Genomic DNA, 16031 nt, shown 5'->3' on the forward strand with positions numbered 1-16031 from the left:
GTATGATCAGTTGATGTGCCTGGCTCTCTCTCCACTTGTCTGTCATTCAGCTCTTGCATAATAATGTGAAATATAATTTTTTATAGAGATAGATACACGTCTCACTCCAACAACAATGCTGCATGCCTTGTGTCAGTTATGACTACGATTGTCGAATGTTGTTGCTGCTTATTTATATATGTTTATGTGTACCTTGTTCATACCAGTTACAGCTTTCCACATAGAACATACATTTAGTAAAACAAAATATGCTATGCCACCTCTCCCTCTTCAACACCCAGTTAAAGTTTATATTAAAATTGTGTGAAATATAATGTGTAGAGTTGGATTGTGTTAAATGTACAAATGATATATTACATTAACATACATGTTAGCGCACACACACACACACACACACACACACACACACACACACACACATATATATATGTGTGTGTGTATGTATGTATGTATAATTATCATTTTACATGATCGACTGACATATTATCTTATACAAGTTCAACAGCCACAATCATCAAATGGATTTTTTGTGCCTATTGCTTTAGTTATGTGATACAACTTTTGAGAAAAAAAAGTTATTAGTAAATACTATCATTATCATCATTAAGATTCTTATTAACTGTTACAGTTATAGATCAGACAAGGTTGCCAAACTGGTGGACAAAACTGTGTTGTGGGTTGCTGTTAGTGTTAGGTGCACATGTATGTTAAAATGCATCGCGTTTTGTATGTGTGAGTGTTAGTCACATTTTGTTGTGTGTATGTTACTATGTAACATTAATCTAATGTGTTACATATACAAAACTCAAAAGTGTTTGTGATTGACAGGATATATGACAGGATTGAGGATACATGACAGATTTGCCCTTTCACTGTGAACACTGAAAGGTAATATACAAGTTGTAACATGTATGTAGATATATATCTATATAGATAGATAGATACATACATTGATAAATATACATATAAAATATACATGCATGTATATACATATACATGTAAATACACTTGCATAGAATAGATAGATATATAGATAGATATATAGATAATAAGATATATGTGAGTTTTAGGGTACAAATTCAAGTCAATTATAGATTATTTCATGTGGCAGTCTCATTACCTCAAAAAAATGAGAGAGAAAATATTTGCTACAGGGACAGACACAGGGCAGCAAAAGGTGGAAAGGTGTCAGTATGTTCCCCTCACCTGCATCATCAGTGAACTTGACCATCATTAACATTATTATTAACTGTTACGGCTATAGATCAGAGAAGGTTGCCAAACTGGCTGACAAAACTGTGTTGTGGGTAGCTGTTAGTGTTAGGTGCACATGTATGTAAAAATGTATGTATCCATTTTGTATGTGTGGGTATGTGTGTTAGTCACATTTTGTTGTGTGTGTTAGTCACATTTTGTTGTGTGTATGTAGCATTGATCTAATGTGTTATATAAACAAAAGTGTTTGTGATTGACAGGATTATATGACAGGATCCATGACAGACTTGCCCTTTCACTGTGAACACTGAAAGGTAAGATCATCTTTTCTCTTTAGATGGCTAGCACAGTATGTAACAAATGACCTCAATTTCTTATATTTAGTGTTTAGTTGAAACATGGCTATGAATAGTATGATCATTATCATCATTAATATTATTAATATTAACTGTTACGGCTATAGATCAGAGAAGGTTGCCAAACTGGCAGACAAGACTGTGTTGTGGGTAGCTGTTAGTGTTAGGTGCACATGTATGTTAAAATGTATGTATGCATTTTGTTTATATTCTATATCTTTATTTAAATATACAAGTTGTAACATGTATGTAGAACTTAAATATAGATAGATAGATACATTGATTGATAGATATACATATAAAATACACATGCCTGTATACACATATACATGTAAAATACACTTGCATATATTTGACAGATAGATAGATACAGATATAGATAATAAGATATATGTGAGTTTTAGGGTACAAATTCAAGTCAATTATAGATTATTTCATGTACTATGATGTAGCAGTCTCATTATCTCAAAAGAATGAGAGAGAAAACATTTGCCATCAGAGTAGACACAGGGCAGCAAAAGGTGGAACACTGCTGTGTGGCACCAATCCTATGTCATCTCCATCTGGAAAGGTGTCAGTATGTTCCCCTCACCTGCATCATCAGTGAACTTGACCATCATTAACATTATTATTAACTGTTACAGCTATAGATCAGAGAAGGTTGCCAAACTGGCTGACAAAACTGTGTTGTGGGTAGCTGTTAGTGTTAGGTGCACATGTATGTTAAAATGTATGTATCCATTTTGTGTGTGTGGGTATGTATGTTAGTCACATTTTGTTGTGTGTATGTAGCATTGATCTAATGTGTTATATAAACAAAAGTGTTTGTGATTGACAGGATTATATGACAGGATCCATGACAGACTTGCCCTTTCACTGTGAACACTGAAAGGTAAGATCATCTTTTCTCTCTTTGTAACATGTATGTAGAACTTAAATATAGATAGATAGATACATTGATTGATAGATATACATATAAAATACACATGCATGTATACACATATTACATGTAAAATACACTTGCATATATAGACAGATAGATAGATACAGATAATAAGATATATGTGAGTTTTAGGGTACAAATTCAAGTCAATTATAGATTATTTCATGTAGCAGTCCCATTATCTCAAAAGAATGAGAGAGAAAATATTTGCCACTGGAGCAGACACGGGGCAGCAAAAGGTGGAACACTGCTGTGTGACACTAATCCTATGTCATCTCCATCTGGAAAGGTGTCAGTATGTTCCCCTCACCTGCATCATCAGTGAACTTGACCATGACATGTCTTAGGCCAATGACAATTGGAATGATATTCTTCATTGATTAATGTAAACTTGTAGTTGTATGTAGTATATTATACCTGTTCCACAGGATACCATTCATGAAAATTTCATCAGCTATGCTTTATAATTAACAGTTGCAAATGTTTGTTATGTTTTTTTTTATATCAAGCAGATGATGACAGGCAGACCACTTAAGAATAGACTTTTAACCAGCATAAAGTTTCTGGTGTTTTGTTGTTGTTTTTTTTCCTTATATTTTTTTCAGATTCGTTGATAAATATTTAGATACTATGATAATGTGAAAACTTAGAATGGCAGAAGTTTTGTGTGAGAATGTAAGTTTTACTTTTATTAAGATCATACATTAAAATAAAGGATGTGAAATCACAAATGGAATACAGTCAAAATAGGTTATAAATATGATCTGACCTACTATTAATATATTCACAATTTACAAACATAAATATTCTGAACATGTTCATTTCACCTGCTGCTTATCATCGTATGCTGCAGAGACCGGCAGAGTCTGAGAGTGTGTGTGTGAATCAGATTCGCATGATTACTTGCAATTGTTTGGTAAGTGGATTTTTATTTTCTTTAATTTGTAAACAGTGTAATCACTTCTTAATGTGAGCATTTCAAATGTTCAGGCTTTTAGTTTTAACATTCTGTTATTATTTGTCTTAAATCTTATGGCCCAAAATCTGATTGGTATCCAGTTTTTGTGACATGCTCTTTGAAATTATAACTTGATTATTTAGCTTTTAAGAGATCTGTTTTATTGCTTCATGCATTCAACATAATATTAATATACCACTTTGGTGCGAACATCATGTTTACATTTGCTTTTTTTATGTTAAGTTTTATACACTGTTCATAACATTCACACTGTGACATGTTTCAGTTAAACTGACTCTTGAATGACAGTAACTTAAAATTTAAAGCATTTAAACTACTTCTCTGAAGGCAACAACAACAGCAACAAGTGAACAACAACAACAACAAACAAGTGAACAACAACAACAACAACAACAACAACAAAATTTTAAAAAAGGAAACACAAAATAAACTTATTTTAAACAAGAGATAACATTTTTTTTAAACATTTACATGAAGTTGAGAACTTCACAACTTATCTTTCCCTGTCTTTCAAAAGCTGTAAACAGAAGAGGAGGAGGTAAGTGTCAACATTGTTTTGTCCATAAAAAGTATGCATCAATAACTATGCAAACTTCTCATAGATGCAATCAACATAATATGTTGAAAGGGAAGAAAGTCAGAAAAACCATAACAACAAATAACATTTGTGTTGTAGAATTAGTCCCAAAATGTTGCAAATATGCAAGTTAGGGTAAAAGATACCATATTTTCAACAACAACAAAATATTAGTTGGAATTTGTAAATTTAAACAGGTTTTTGCAGATTATTAAAAATATTTGCAGCTGAAATTAGTGAAAAGTTCACAACAGATAAAATGCAAATTTAGAATTTTTCCTTTCATCACTTCACTACCATTCCACAGCAAATTTTTTTTACAATATCCTAAAGTAAAATGCAAAATATAAGTATGTGGTTGTTTTGGATAATTCTAGTAACTACATTAGAGGTAAATAGAAACAAGTCATTACACAGAACAAAACAAAAACAGGAAACAGTTGCCACATGACCTGCTTAACATCATGACAATAACTAAACAGCTTAACTGTTTTTAAAGCACTTTTTAGCAGATGTGATATCAGTCTGACCCAAATATGTAATGAGTGAATAAACCACATAAGATGAACATGCAAAACAGTCAGTAAGATTTTGATATTTAACAGCTTAATGTGTCTGAAAGGTAATTTGCTCACAACTTTACACTGTGATTTTGTGATGTTATCTCTTTTATGAAGTGCCAAGCAGCCAAGTCAGGTAAATTACTCTTGATGACTGCTGTTTAGCATCTTGATCTTGTTTCCCCTTATCTATTTTCACCATGTAGAAAAAGATGGGTGATCTTGTATATTGCTCATATTGTTTGATTTTTCTTCTTTTTTTCACAACATGGACAGTTTCATCTAAGTTTCTCACCAACTAAATAAAACTGAACAAGACTGGTCCAGCTGATTCCTGTAACACTTCTGAATATTTATTGCACTGTTGTACAGCATTTATTTAGTGGAAACTGGAATATCTCTTTCTTTTCTTTGTTGAATCATTGAGTTGCCTAACAACTGTGTTGTTACAGCTTCTTCAATAAAAAGTCTTCACCATTTAAAAGAAAAACTAACGTGGTAAATAGGTGTTCACTTTCAGTTTGTGTGTTAGGAACAGGAAAATCACCTATTCTGGCATTGAATTTCTCTACAGGTTATGGACAGTTGTAAGGTGGATGATTCTTTATTACCTGGTCTGAAAATTATGGTAATACTAACTGAAGGTAGCTTTTTACAATCAATGAATCAGGTTGTGTGGTTTATGCGGCTAGAACATTTAATTCAGACTGATGAGGCCAAACCATCGGTATATTAAATTTTATTTGACAGGTACTGAAGACAGCAACTTTTTAAAATCAGCTTATTTGAGCAACTATAGGATTAACAGTTTTTAAAACAATAAAAGTATTCATTTGTACATTAAACTGTATACAGTTTGAAACAGTTTTCATATCCAGTTATTGGGTTTTTTTCTCTTTACTTTTACTCTTTGTTGCTGAATTGCATCTATACTTTGAATCTGCATGTTGTCAGACAACATACATTCTCCTGTTAAAATGGATTGTGAAAAGCGCATTCAATGTGAGGTTTGTCAAAAGGTGTTTAAAAGCACAACCACTGTAGTTAAACACAAACGCCCCTATTGTAGGTTTTGTGGTAAAGTTTTTTCAACATTTCAGCGGTTTCAGTCACACAAATGTTCATGCTTGCAGACATCACCTGTTACTTCCATTGAGCAACACAACATTGCATTCACCCCTGTGCAGACTGAATGGCAGGTACAGAAATGTGAGCAGTTACATTTGGTGTTCAAATGCAGCCTTCCCTCTGTAGAACCCAAAGTTGAGGCAGGAGCACCCAAACAGATCATCAGTATAAGGGGGGATGGAAACTCTTTTTTCCGCTGTTTGAGCCTGGCAGTCTGTGGGTGTCAAAGAACATTCTTTGACCCCTTCACTTTTCTAAGTGCTGTTGTTGCTAGATCATGGATCTGAAGAACATGTGTCTGTTCTGTGGGTAGAGTTTGATGATGAAGGTGTCAGGAAAAAGATCCGTGAACAGAACAAACAGCTCTACACACAGAACATCAACACAAAGTGGACTCCTGTCTTCCAAAGTGTGAAGCAGTTTCGTGTTGGAAAACGTCAGAACGTTGCAGTTCTGCATAGACAGTTCCCTTTGACGGCTTACTCTGCTATCACCATCCACAAGTCACAGGGCTCCACACTGGAGAACGTGGCAGTGTCGTTTCAGGGAGCAGCACACCACCATCTAGTGTATGTGGCTCTCAGCAGAGCCAGAACTATGGCTGGTCTCCACCTGCTTGACTTTGATCCAAAGAAGATCAGAGTGTCACCAAAAGTCAAGCAGGAAATGGAAAGACTGAGACAAGAACCTGTTGTGCCCTGTCTGACTGATCTTCAGCAGTTTTCCACCACAGGGTTTGTGATTGTGTTTCACAACAGCCGATCACTTCACAAACACATTGCTGATCTCCGTGCAGAGAGGAACTTGCTACAAGCAAGCCTCATGTTTATTTTTGAAACATGGGAGCATGAACAGGATGACCCGGAACACTACAAGATTGCAGATTTTACTGTGGTTGCCAGAAACACAGCTTCAGTGAAAGGCCGTCGTTCACATGCTGGTACACTTGTTTACACCAGAGATCACAGTCTGCCATTCAGTAGCAGTGCTAGCCAGAAGTGCAGCAGTGGCATTGAAATCACTGTGGTTGATGCCAGTACCAGCGTTAGAGGACTGGTTGTTGTTGGGATCTACTGTCCTCCACATGTCAGCATCACAATTTTGTGTGCAGAACTCAAAGCAGTTATTCAGCAGGAGCTCACAAGTCACACTCATGTTATCATTGGAGGAGACTTCAACAGTGATGCTTCCCGTGGTCTGCCTAGACCTCTTCAGGAGTTCTGTGAACAGTTCAGTCTGCAACAGCTGATCAAAGATCCCACCACAGACTATGACTCGACACTGGATCTGGTTCTCACAAATGTGCCTGAGCCAACTCCTGCTAGTGTACTGGAGTCGTGGTACTCCAATCATAAGCCATGTTGGATAGTGTATCTATATTGAAATCAGGATGGGACTTTTTTTCGTTTTTTTTTAAGGCCTGGGAAACTGCCTTTTAAGTAATGATGGTTCTTGTGTGTGTGGTCTGGTGGTCAACCTTTTATCTCTTAATATATTTGATGTCATTACTCTTGCTTATGAGTATGACACGCTCTCTGTGTCTGTGTATCATCATCAGATTTCTCATCTGTTGTAGAGTTATTGAGAAAGATAGTTGGATAGGTATAGATATGTATGAAATATTTCTGTTTTATTCTTATGTGACGGGGTGGTAAGGTGGTGTTAGAGAAGGTGAAGACAGGTATCAGGTGTTAGCAGAAGAGAGCTGCAGCCAGGCAAGGTAGACTCGGGAAGGCACTGCGCCGGTTTTTCTTCTTTTATTCTCTCATTCTTCCAGACCAGGAGAGTTCTCTATTTGTCTGGCACTCACTCACTCCTTATATTCTGTTCCGCCGAACCGCAAAGCCAGCGCCGCGAAGCGACTCACGAAACAGGCCCTCCGTGAGCCTTGAGGGGCCAAGCTTGTGTTTGTTTGACCAAATTTGGCGGCTTCTGACTTTCGGCTCGGGGAACTAACATAGACATATTATATATCACACAAAACTACAAGAAACGAGCATTTTCTTAAGCTAAACCATTTTCTACAAAAATAATGTAGTTAAAAACTAAACAAAAAGAGTCACTGAATGAACGAGCTTTTAACGAGTTCATGTATCATTTTTGTACATTGCAACAATTAAAACGTCGCGATATGTAATATAATTGCAACAGTTAAGAAACTGAAAATCCTGAATTTTCAACTATATAAAAATCATCTATAGAATCTGCTTCTAAAGATTTTTCATGTCAAAATTCAAGAGAAAACTCAACGGACAGCTCCCGTGTCGGCACCGGTTGGGGTGCTTTTGGCACTTGTGATCGACAATGAAATACTTCGTTTAAACCAACTACAACACAACTATACATGTATGATGCGAATCAGATTGATAACAGAAATGTAAACATCTGCAAGACACGCTATAAAAATGTCTAGGTATTGTAAAAACGTCTTTTGCTCAAATCGGCACTGACGAATTCCAATGGCTTGAAGAAGAGAGAGTTTTGTGGGGCCGAAATACTGTCAGAAATTTCGTACTATCGCATGCCTATAACTTAGGTGTACACGGAAAGCGATACACGAGAAGAAAGCTTAATCATTTACATTGTAATGCACAATCTAAATTCCACGGCAGCTATATTGATTTATAGAAAACAAGGTATTTTATATGTTTCAACTGAGTGGATTTCGAAGATCGCGCCAAAATTCATTGACATAAATATTAGTTTAAAAGAGTTATAGGCTACCTGGCCAAATGATATCATTACAGTTGAGAAGTATGATCTTTCTGAAGTCCAATAACATAAAAACTATAATCTCATCTATAAGGAAGTGTTTATAATTTAACAAATGGATGAAAATCATCATGCGGTTCCATGTAAAGGGAGATAATTTGTGACCGATTTACAACTTCCTTGTTAGCCTTCGGCGAGTCACAAAAATCGTCTGCTAAGCTGGCCCAACAAAGATTGTAGCCAATCCGGCTACACTTATCATAACATAATAGGGATGAAACATAAAAGGTACTCATTCCTTTTTGTCTTGTTTTGGGTGGGGGTGGGGGGAATTAAATTTTTCACTTGAGATTGACATACAATGATTCATTTTAAGATTCTGAAATGTTAACAAATGATACATGCTTTTTAACATATCATTGTCAGTGTATCTTTTTTTTTCCGAAAGGTGAGGGGGTGCGGTGAACAGTATAATGAATTGATGTTTACCTTTTTATATATGTCACAGGTTTCCAGTCCTGAAATTCAAACTGTTACAGTAACCTGGGCTTGAAACTAATTGTTCTTTTGTTGTGTGTGTTTGGAAAAGCATACTTAATTATGATACTTGATAGAATAGGTAAATCCAACAGTCATTGGCTGGCACCATAAAATTTTATCATTACAAAGATTAAGTGTCCAGTTCAGCTTCAAGTATCTGCCATCAAACGGGTTGATAGATCAGATACATAACAAGTAGAAGTTTACACTCGCATATTAATTGACATTTGATCACATGTAGCCACAGCAGAAGCTTCGGACACTTGTGCATGTTGTTTGCACAAAACAGTGCGTTGCAGTGTTGGCATGCACTTTTTCTTAAATAGATGCCTTGATCAGGAAATTTGGGATTGTTGAAAAAACTTGCTTCACATATATGATGTAGATCTATAGCTCTTTCTCGTGAGATGGTCCATTCAAATTTGAAGAGGGTTTGTGGTGTGGAGGGTATACTGCCTTGTACTGGTGTTGTAGGCATGGAATTATGGTTAATCAGCAGACAGTGAAATGTCAATAAAAATTGTAGCATAAGAAGAAGACCAGATTTAAATGCTTAAACAGAATCCATTGTTTTACTTTTTTTTCTTTAAATTGCAAACTATTCAGTAAACATTAGTGCTAATATATTGTGTTTTACAAAGTGAGCTTCACATTGGTTTGTATATGACATTCTGACAAATGAATACATGAATAAACTTGATATGTTACTACCCCATGGAACTGATACCTTGTCGTGGTGGGGTAGCTTGAGTGCTTCAGTGACCTGTCGAGCTATGTCATTTGATGTGTCACATGCCTGGTAGGGCCTCCCATGCTGGACAGGTTGTGGGTATTTGTTCCACAAACTATACCAGCTGGCATGATTCACGCATTTTTGGGTTTCCCTTGCTGAAAAGGTTGTATGGTAGAAGCCCGACAAAATTCAGTTGCAAACACATGTCTTTGCATATTTATCTCTTATGACTGACAATTCGTCGTCCTGTTTCAGGAAATGCACATCAGCCAGGACAACAACAGAATCTTCTGTGAGAAAACCTGTATGCTTTTGATCTAAATAAACACAATACAACATCATAAGCCTCTGTTGCTTGATCAGTTGATGTTTGGTTTGTTGAAGGTGCTGTTTGTGTGCCCCTGTGGGGATGTCAGGGACTCTTTCCATTAAGATACTATGCCCACCCTCTGGAAACCCTCTCCTGAAAATTTATCATTTTATATGTCACTTTTCCTTTTCTGTCATTTATTACTTCAGCCATGCTATTCATTCCCATCCATTTTTTTCAAGATAGCCATGATTATTTATTTTTCTGGACTTCATAATTGTGCATTCTTGCAAAGCTGTATTCAAATTTGGACCTAGGATATACGAGTTGCCTGCTGGCATTTTTTTTGTTTTCTATGCCTGTTATGTACAATTTGCGTATTATGTATAATTATGTTAATGTTCAGGTTTGATTGGTTTACTCTATCGATAGATTAATGGAAAGGCCAATTTGATGCATGTAGTTATATGTGCATGCATACGACTATTCATGCACACACACACACACACACACACACACACACACACACACACAATCCCTCCCCGCACACCCCCCTTTTTTTTTTTTTATACAAGATCAAGATCAATATTATATGACACACAGTCACACACAAATTGTTTTTTTTTAATGGCTAACTCGTGTTCAAGATTTTAAATCCCAAAACTAAGTTCATGGCAGAAACTATATTACATATTTAATTCAGCATTTTTATGAATGAGAAGTAGCCAAAATGAAAACCATCACTGTGGTGATTGATATTCAGTGTCCCAACACATTTACCACTCTGAATAAAGTCCACAACTTGCTGCAACACAAGCAGCCATTACTTACATCTAACCGAAGTCACGCTTACCAAAAATAAACAACAAAAAACAATAATAATAATGATATTAAAATAAGATAAATGAAGATATCTTATTTTAATATCTAACCAAAGTCACACCTACCAAAAAAAAAAAAAATGATAATGATATTAAGATAAATAAATGAAAACAAGAACATCACTACAGTTAAAGCATTTCAGCTAAAAAGCTGGCCCAGTGCTTCCCTCATTGAACGACAAGCAACCTCCAGGTTGATGACCACTCCCTCCAACCACCTGAGCTCATCTTCTTCCACCACCAGGTGTCAGTCATTTCAGAAACCATTTCCATCAGTACATTCAAAATGTCAGTTTCTCAAGATGGTGGCATTAGAACAAACTCATATATGTGCGAAACCACGTCTACCACACAGATGCCTGATCACCAGCATAACCCAATACATCAGGCTTTGAGTGCATGCATATGTTTGTGTACCCATCGGGGTAGATTTCGTCTGCACAACTTTTGCCAGAAAACGGATGAGACATGGATTTCAAACTCAGACTGTCACGGTTAACAGTGTAAACGCACACTGTCTCTCTCTCTCTCTCTCTCTCTCTCTCTCTCTCTCTCCATTGTCAATCACAGAGTATTGGGAACCGGGCTTTCACCAACATACACATATTTCATAAGGACATGGAGTGATTACCAGGTATATTATATACTTGCAATTTTCCTTTCTATGCATTGAACCAAAAAGTTGTCATTTGGACAGGATTCACACATGAGCCATGAAGGCTTTGCCTCTTGTTCAAGTGAATCACAAGTGAGTCTTGAAGGCCTTGCCTCTCTTGTTACCTTTTGTTTTACAATTTCTACTTCAGCTATTACAAGATTATTTCTCAGATGAAAAAAAAAAAGTATTGCAGGGGTTGTTTCCTTTTATATTCTAAGGACAGTTTGGGGGATGTGGATTGTTGAAGAAGAAGGTCTCTTGCCCTCTTCCGCTCATATCAACTGCACGTAGCATTGGTTACGTCCACACAAACACAGAGAGAGAGAGAGCTAAATCGCCTTGTAATGAATGGACACAAATCCAATGTAGAGAAGAAAGTACACACACACACACACACACACACGCACGCACGCACACACACACACACACACACAGAGCTAAATCGCCTTGTAATGAATGGACACAAATCCAATGTAGAGAAGAAAGTACACACACACACATACACACACACACGCGCGCGCGCGCGCGCACGCACACACGCACACATAAACACACACACGCGCGCGCGTGCACACACACACTCCTTTTCTCAAATCTCCACACTCAAATTCCAATTCCCCATCCCCGCGCAGTCACTGGAACATACGGCTTCCACAGCGGGTGATATTGACTTTGAAGATGAGTGCGTGAAACAGACACATAATAATGATTTTATTATTATTATTATTATTATTATTATTATCACCATTATTAAATAAAGACTTGCTGAGCGCTTTCCTCCTTCAAAGGGAGCTCAATGTGCTTTACAGTTTCAGTTTCAGTTTCTGAAGGAGGCGCCACTGCGTTCGGACAAATCCATATACGCTACACCGCATCTGCTAGGCGGACGCCTGACAACAGCATGCATAACCCAACGCGCTTGTCAGGCCTTCAGTGTATGCTTATATCTTTGTGTACCTATCAGAGTGGATTTCTTTTTTTACGAATTTACCAAAGGACAACACTCTCGTTGCCATAGGTTCTTTTTCTCTGCGCCAAGTGCGTTGCTGCACACGGGACCTCGGTTTATCGTCTCACCCGAAAGACTAGGTGCTCAGTTTGATTTTCCAGTCAAACTTGGGAGAACGGGCAAGAGCGGGATTCGAACCCACACCCTCACGGAACGCTCTGTATTGGCAGCTGCGCGTCTCAACCATTCTGTCCACCTCCCTCCTTTGCAATAAACATTAAACGCATGATAATAATGATAATAACAACAATAACAATAATAAAAATAATAATAATGGACATTCACATAGCACTTTTTTCAGAAATACTGCTCAAAGGGCTTTACATTAGGTTCCCCACTCCCCCTTCTTCTTCCCCCTTCATACCCTCTCCCGCCCGCCCACCCACCCCCCACCTCACCCCCCACCCCACGCAGAGAAGAAGAAAAAAAACCACGTTCCAGAATAAACTCTCGCAATGGAACATTACAAGACCAAGCTATCCACCCAAGACGCCCACTAGAAAACACATTTCTGCAACACGAACTCACTAATGCACACACACACACACACACACACACACACACACACACACACACACCCGCAAGCACCCCGCCACACACACACGCACACGTACACGTACACACACACACACACACACACACCCGCAAGCACCCCGCCACACACACACACACACACACACACACACACACACACACACCCGCAAGCACCCCGCCACACACACACACACACACACACACACACACACACACACACCTGTAAGCACCCCGCCACACACACACACACACACACACACGTACACACACACACGCACACGTACACACACACACACACACACACGCACACGTACACACACACACACACACACACACACACATACACACAATACACAATATAACCACACATCAGAAAAGAACAACAACAACAACAACAAACTCACACACGTTTAAGCACTTGTCGAATATAAAAAAAAACAACAACACAGTAATTGTTATTTACTACAAACAAAATACAGATACAGAATTATTAATGAGTGCTTCCTGTTTACGGTTATTGGGGGGTTTTTGTGTGTATTTGTTTGGTCTGTGTTTGTTTGTGGTATTTTTTGGGGGGAGGGTGGGGTGGGGGGCACGGGGGGTTGGTTGTTGTTGTTGTTGTTTCTGTTTGTTTGGTGGTGATTGTGGTTGTTGTTGTTCGTTGTTTTTTTCGATAATTTTGTTTAAGCTGCGCCTTACGTGGATCTGCCACGGTGCAAAAAGAAGGAAAAGTGAAATATTTGAAAGAGAAATCGATGTGGACAGGAACTGGTAAAAGGAGTACATAAAAGAAAAACAGCAACAAAAAAAACCCCAAAAAAAACCCCAAAAAACCCAAAACAAAACAAAAAAAAAACCAGCTGTAATTTCAGTAGAACGCAAGCAGCAACAACAGCTGGTGTCAGGAAATTGAACCGTGTGTCTTGTCTTATTTGTTCTTTGGTCTGTTGCCAGGGAAGAGAGAGAGAAAGAAAGAAATGAAGGGGGGGGTGGGGGGGGGGGAGAAGAAGAAAAAAAAAGCAAGAAAGAAGAAAAAAAAAGAGAAATAGGGGGAGAGAGCGAAAAAGGGAGAGAGAAAAATACAAAATCTGTACCAACACACCCAACCTCACACAACTCCTCCTCCTCCCCCCATCACTATAATAATAAAAAGACCAGTTTCGTCCAATCAAGTGTGAAGATTTAGTTTTGCAGTACAAAAACCAATAATTTTGGTGAAGGGAATGTTCTAGGGGAGCGGGTGGGGTAAGGCGTGTGTGTGTGTGTGGTGGGGGGGGGGGTGCAGGGGGCAGGGAGGTGGAGGGGGGGGGAGAGGGAGAAAGGCAGTGATTAAGATGTGAGGTGTGAGAAGGAAAGAAGACTACATTAGAAACAAAAACAAGTGCATGTAACTAAGGCAGACAAAGCAGAAACTTGTTTGTTTTTGTTTTTTTTGTTGTTCAAAGGTTTGTTCTCTTATTATAAAGGAAAATTGGAATGGGGGGGGGGGGGAGTGGGGGGGAGAGAGAAAGAAAATGGGTACTGGTAGACTGAAAAGTAAAGAAGAGAAAAGAATACAGAAAGAAAAAAAATAGTAAGGAGGCAAACACACACACACACACGCGCGCGCGCGCGCGCGCGCGCACACACGCACACACACAACACACACACACACACACACACACACACTCACACACACATCAAAACGAGATCAAACATAGCGCACGTGCAATGTCACGGTGACCTGCCGTGTGCACTCAGGTCTCCAGTGCTCCATATGATTCTGTGTGTGTGTGTGTGTTAGAGAGAGAGAGAGAGTTACTGCCATTGCGCTTATCTTTTTCTTTCCTTTCAATTGACAGACTCTCTCTCTCTCTCCCTCTCCCTCTCTCTCTCTCTCCCTCTCTCTCTCTCTCTCGGTCTCGATCGCTCGCTCTCCGCTTTGAACCCATTTCAATTATCTATTTCTTTATTGCTCTATTTTTTTGGTCTTCCTTAGATAAATGTCCACTTCCCCTCTCATTTTTCTATATCTCTGCCTGGTCTAGCCATATTTTTTCTTATCTGGTATGTCTGTCTGTCTGTCTGTCTGTCTGTCCCCCCTCTCTCTCTCCCTCTCTCTCTCTCTCTCTCTTCTCTCTGTAATAAATGATCTTCTACATTCTGTTAAAAGTCAAAAGGAATTTTGGGACACCGTACACAAGATAACAAAAAAAGAAAGTACAACCTGTAAGTGATATTTCTACCCAAGAGTGGTTCCAACATTTTAAAGATGTGTTTGAAAATGACTATAGTGAGGAGGAGGAAGTAGCTGCAGACGTGTGTGTAGATAACGACAATAACTTTACACAAGATAGACCTATATCTCGAGAAGAAGTACTGCTTGCTTATTAGAAAATTGAAAAATGGCCAATCTGCTGGTCCAGATGGACTGATTAGTGAATTCTGAAACATGCAGGAGAAGTGACTGTTGATTTTCTGGGGGAAAATGCTTTTCTTTTTTCTTTTTTTTCTTTTCTTTTTTTGATAGTGGTATTTATCCAAACAATTGGACAGAATCTATAATCCTGCCATTATTTAAGAAAGGTGGCATTAATAATTTAAATAATTATAGAGGCATTTCTTTATATAAGTAGCAAATTATACAGTTCCATCATTAATAACAGGTTGCAAGAATGGATAACTCAGAATGATATAATTGGAGAATATCAAGCAGGATTTAAAAAAGGCTATTCAACAATTGACCATATATTTACTTTAAAGGCAGCAGTACAGAAACAATTTGCAAATAATAGAAAATTATATGTTGCTTTTGTGGATTTTGAAAAAGCTTTTGATTCTGTCTCCAGAAAACTTTTATGGCCTGTTTTGTTGAAAAATGGTATTAGTGGAAAGCTGTGCCGTTGTGTGAAAAGTA

The 16031-nt window shown here is 37.9% G+C and overlaps 1 long non-coding RNA gene across 3 annotated transcripts in view; it reads left to right on the forward strand.

Moving 5' to 3' along the window:
• The window catches only part of LOC143300715 (uncharacterized), a 7786-nt gene extending 3617 nt beyond the window's left edge, over window positions 1–4169 (forward strand). The window contains exons 2-5 of one of the 3 annotated variants that reach the window (XR_013057683.1): window positions 1–888; window positions 1476–1529; window positions 2410–2463; window positions 3368–4169. The exon at window positions 1–888 is cut by the window's left edge and continues 276 nt beyond it. This is a non-coding gene — a long non-coding RNA (uncharacterized LOC143300715). Of the gene's footprint in view, window positions 1530–2409; window positions 2464–3367 lie in introns of all 3 variants that reach the window. The other 2 variants (XR_013057682.1, XR_013057684.1) reach the window with 2 other exon arrangements.
• Window positions 4170–16031: the final 11862 nt, after the last annotated feature.

The sequence above is a fragment of the Babylonia areolata genome, chromosome 26 (assembly GCF_041734735.1).
Source record: "Babylonia areolata isolate BAREFJ2019XMU chromosome 26, ASM4173473v1, whole genome shotgun sequence".
Taxonomy (NCBI): domain Eukaryota; kingdom Metazoa; phylum Mollusca; class Gastropoda; order Neogastropoda; family Buccinidae; genus Babylonia; species Babylonia areolata.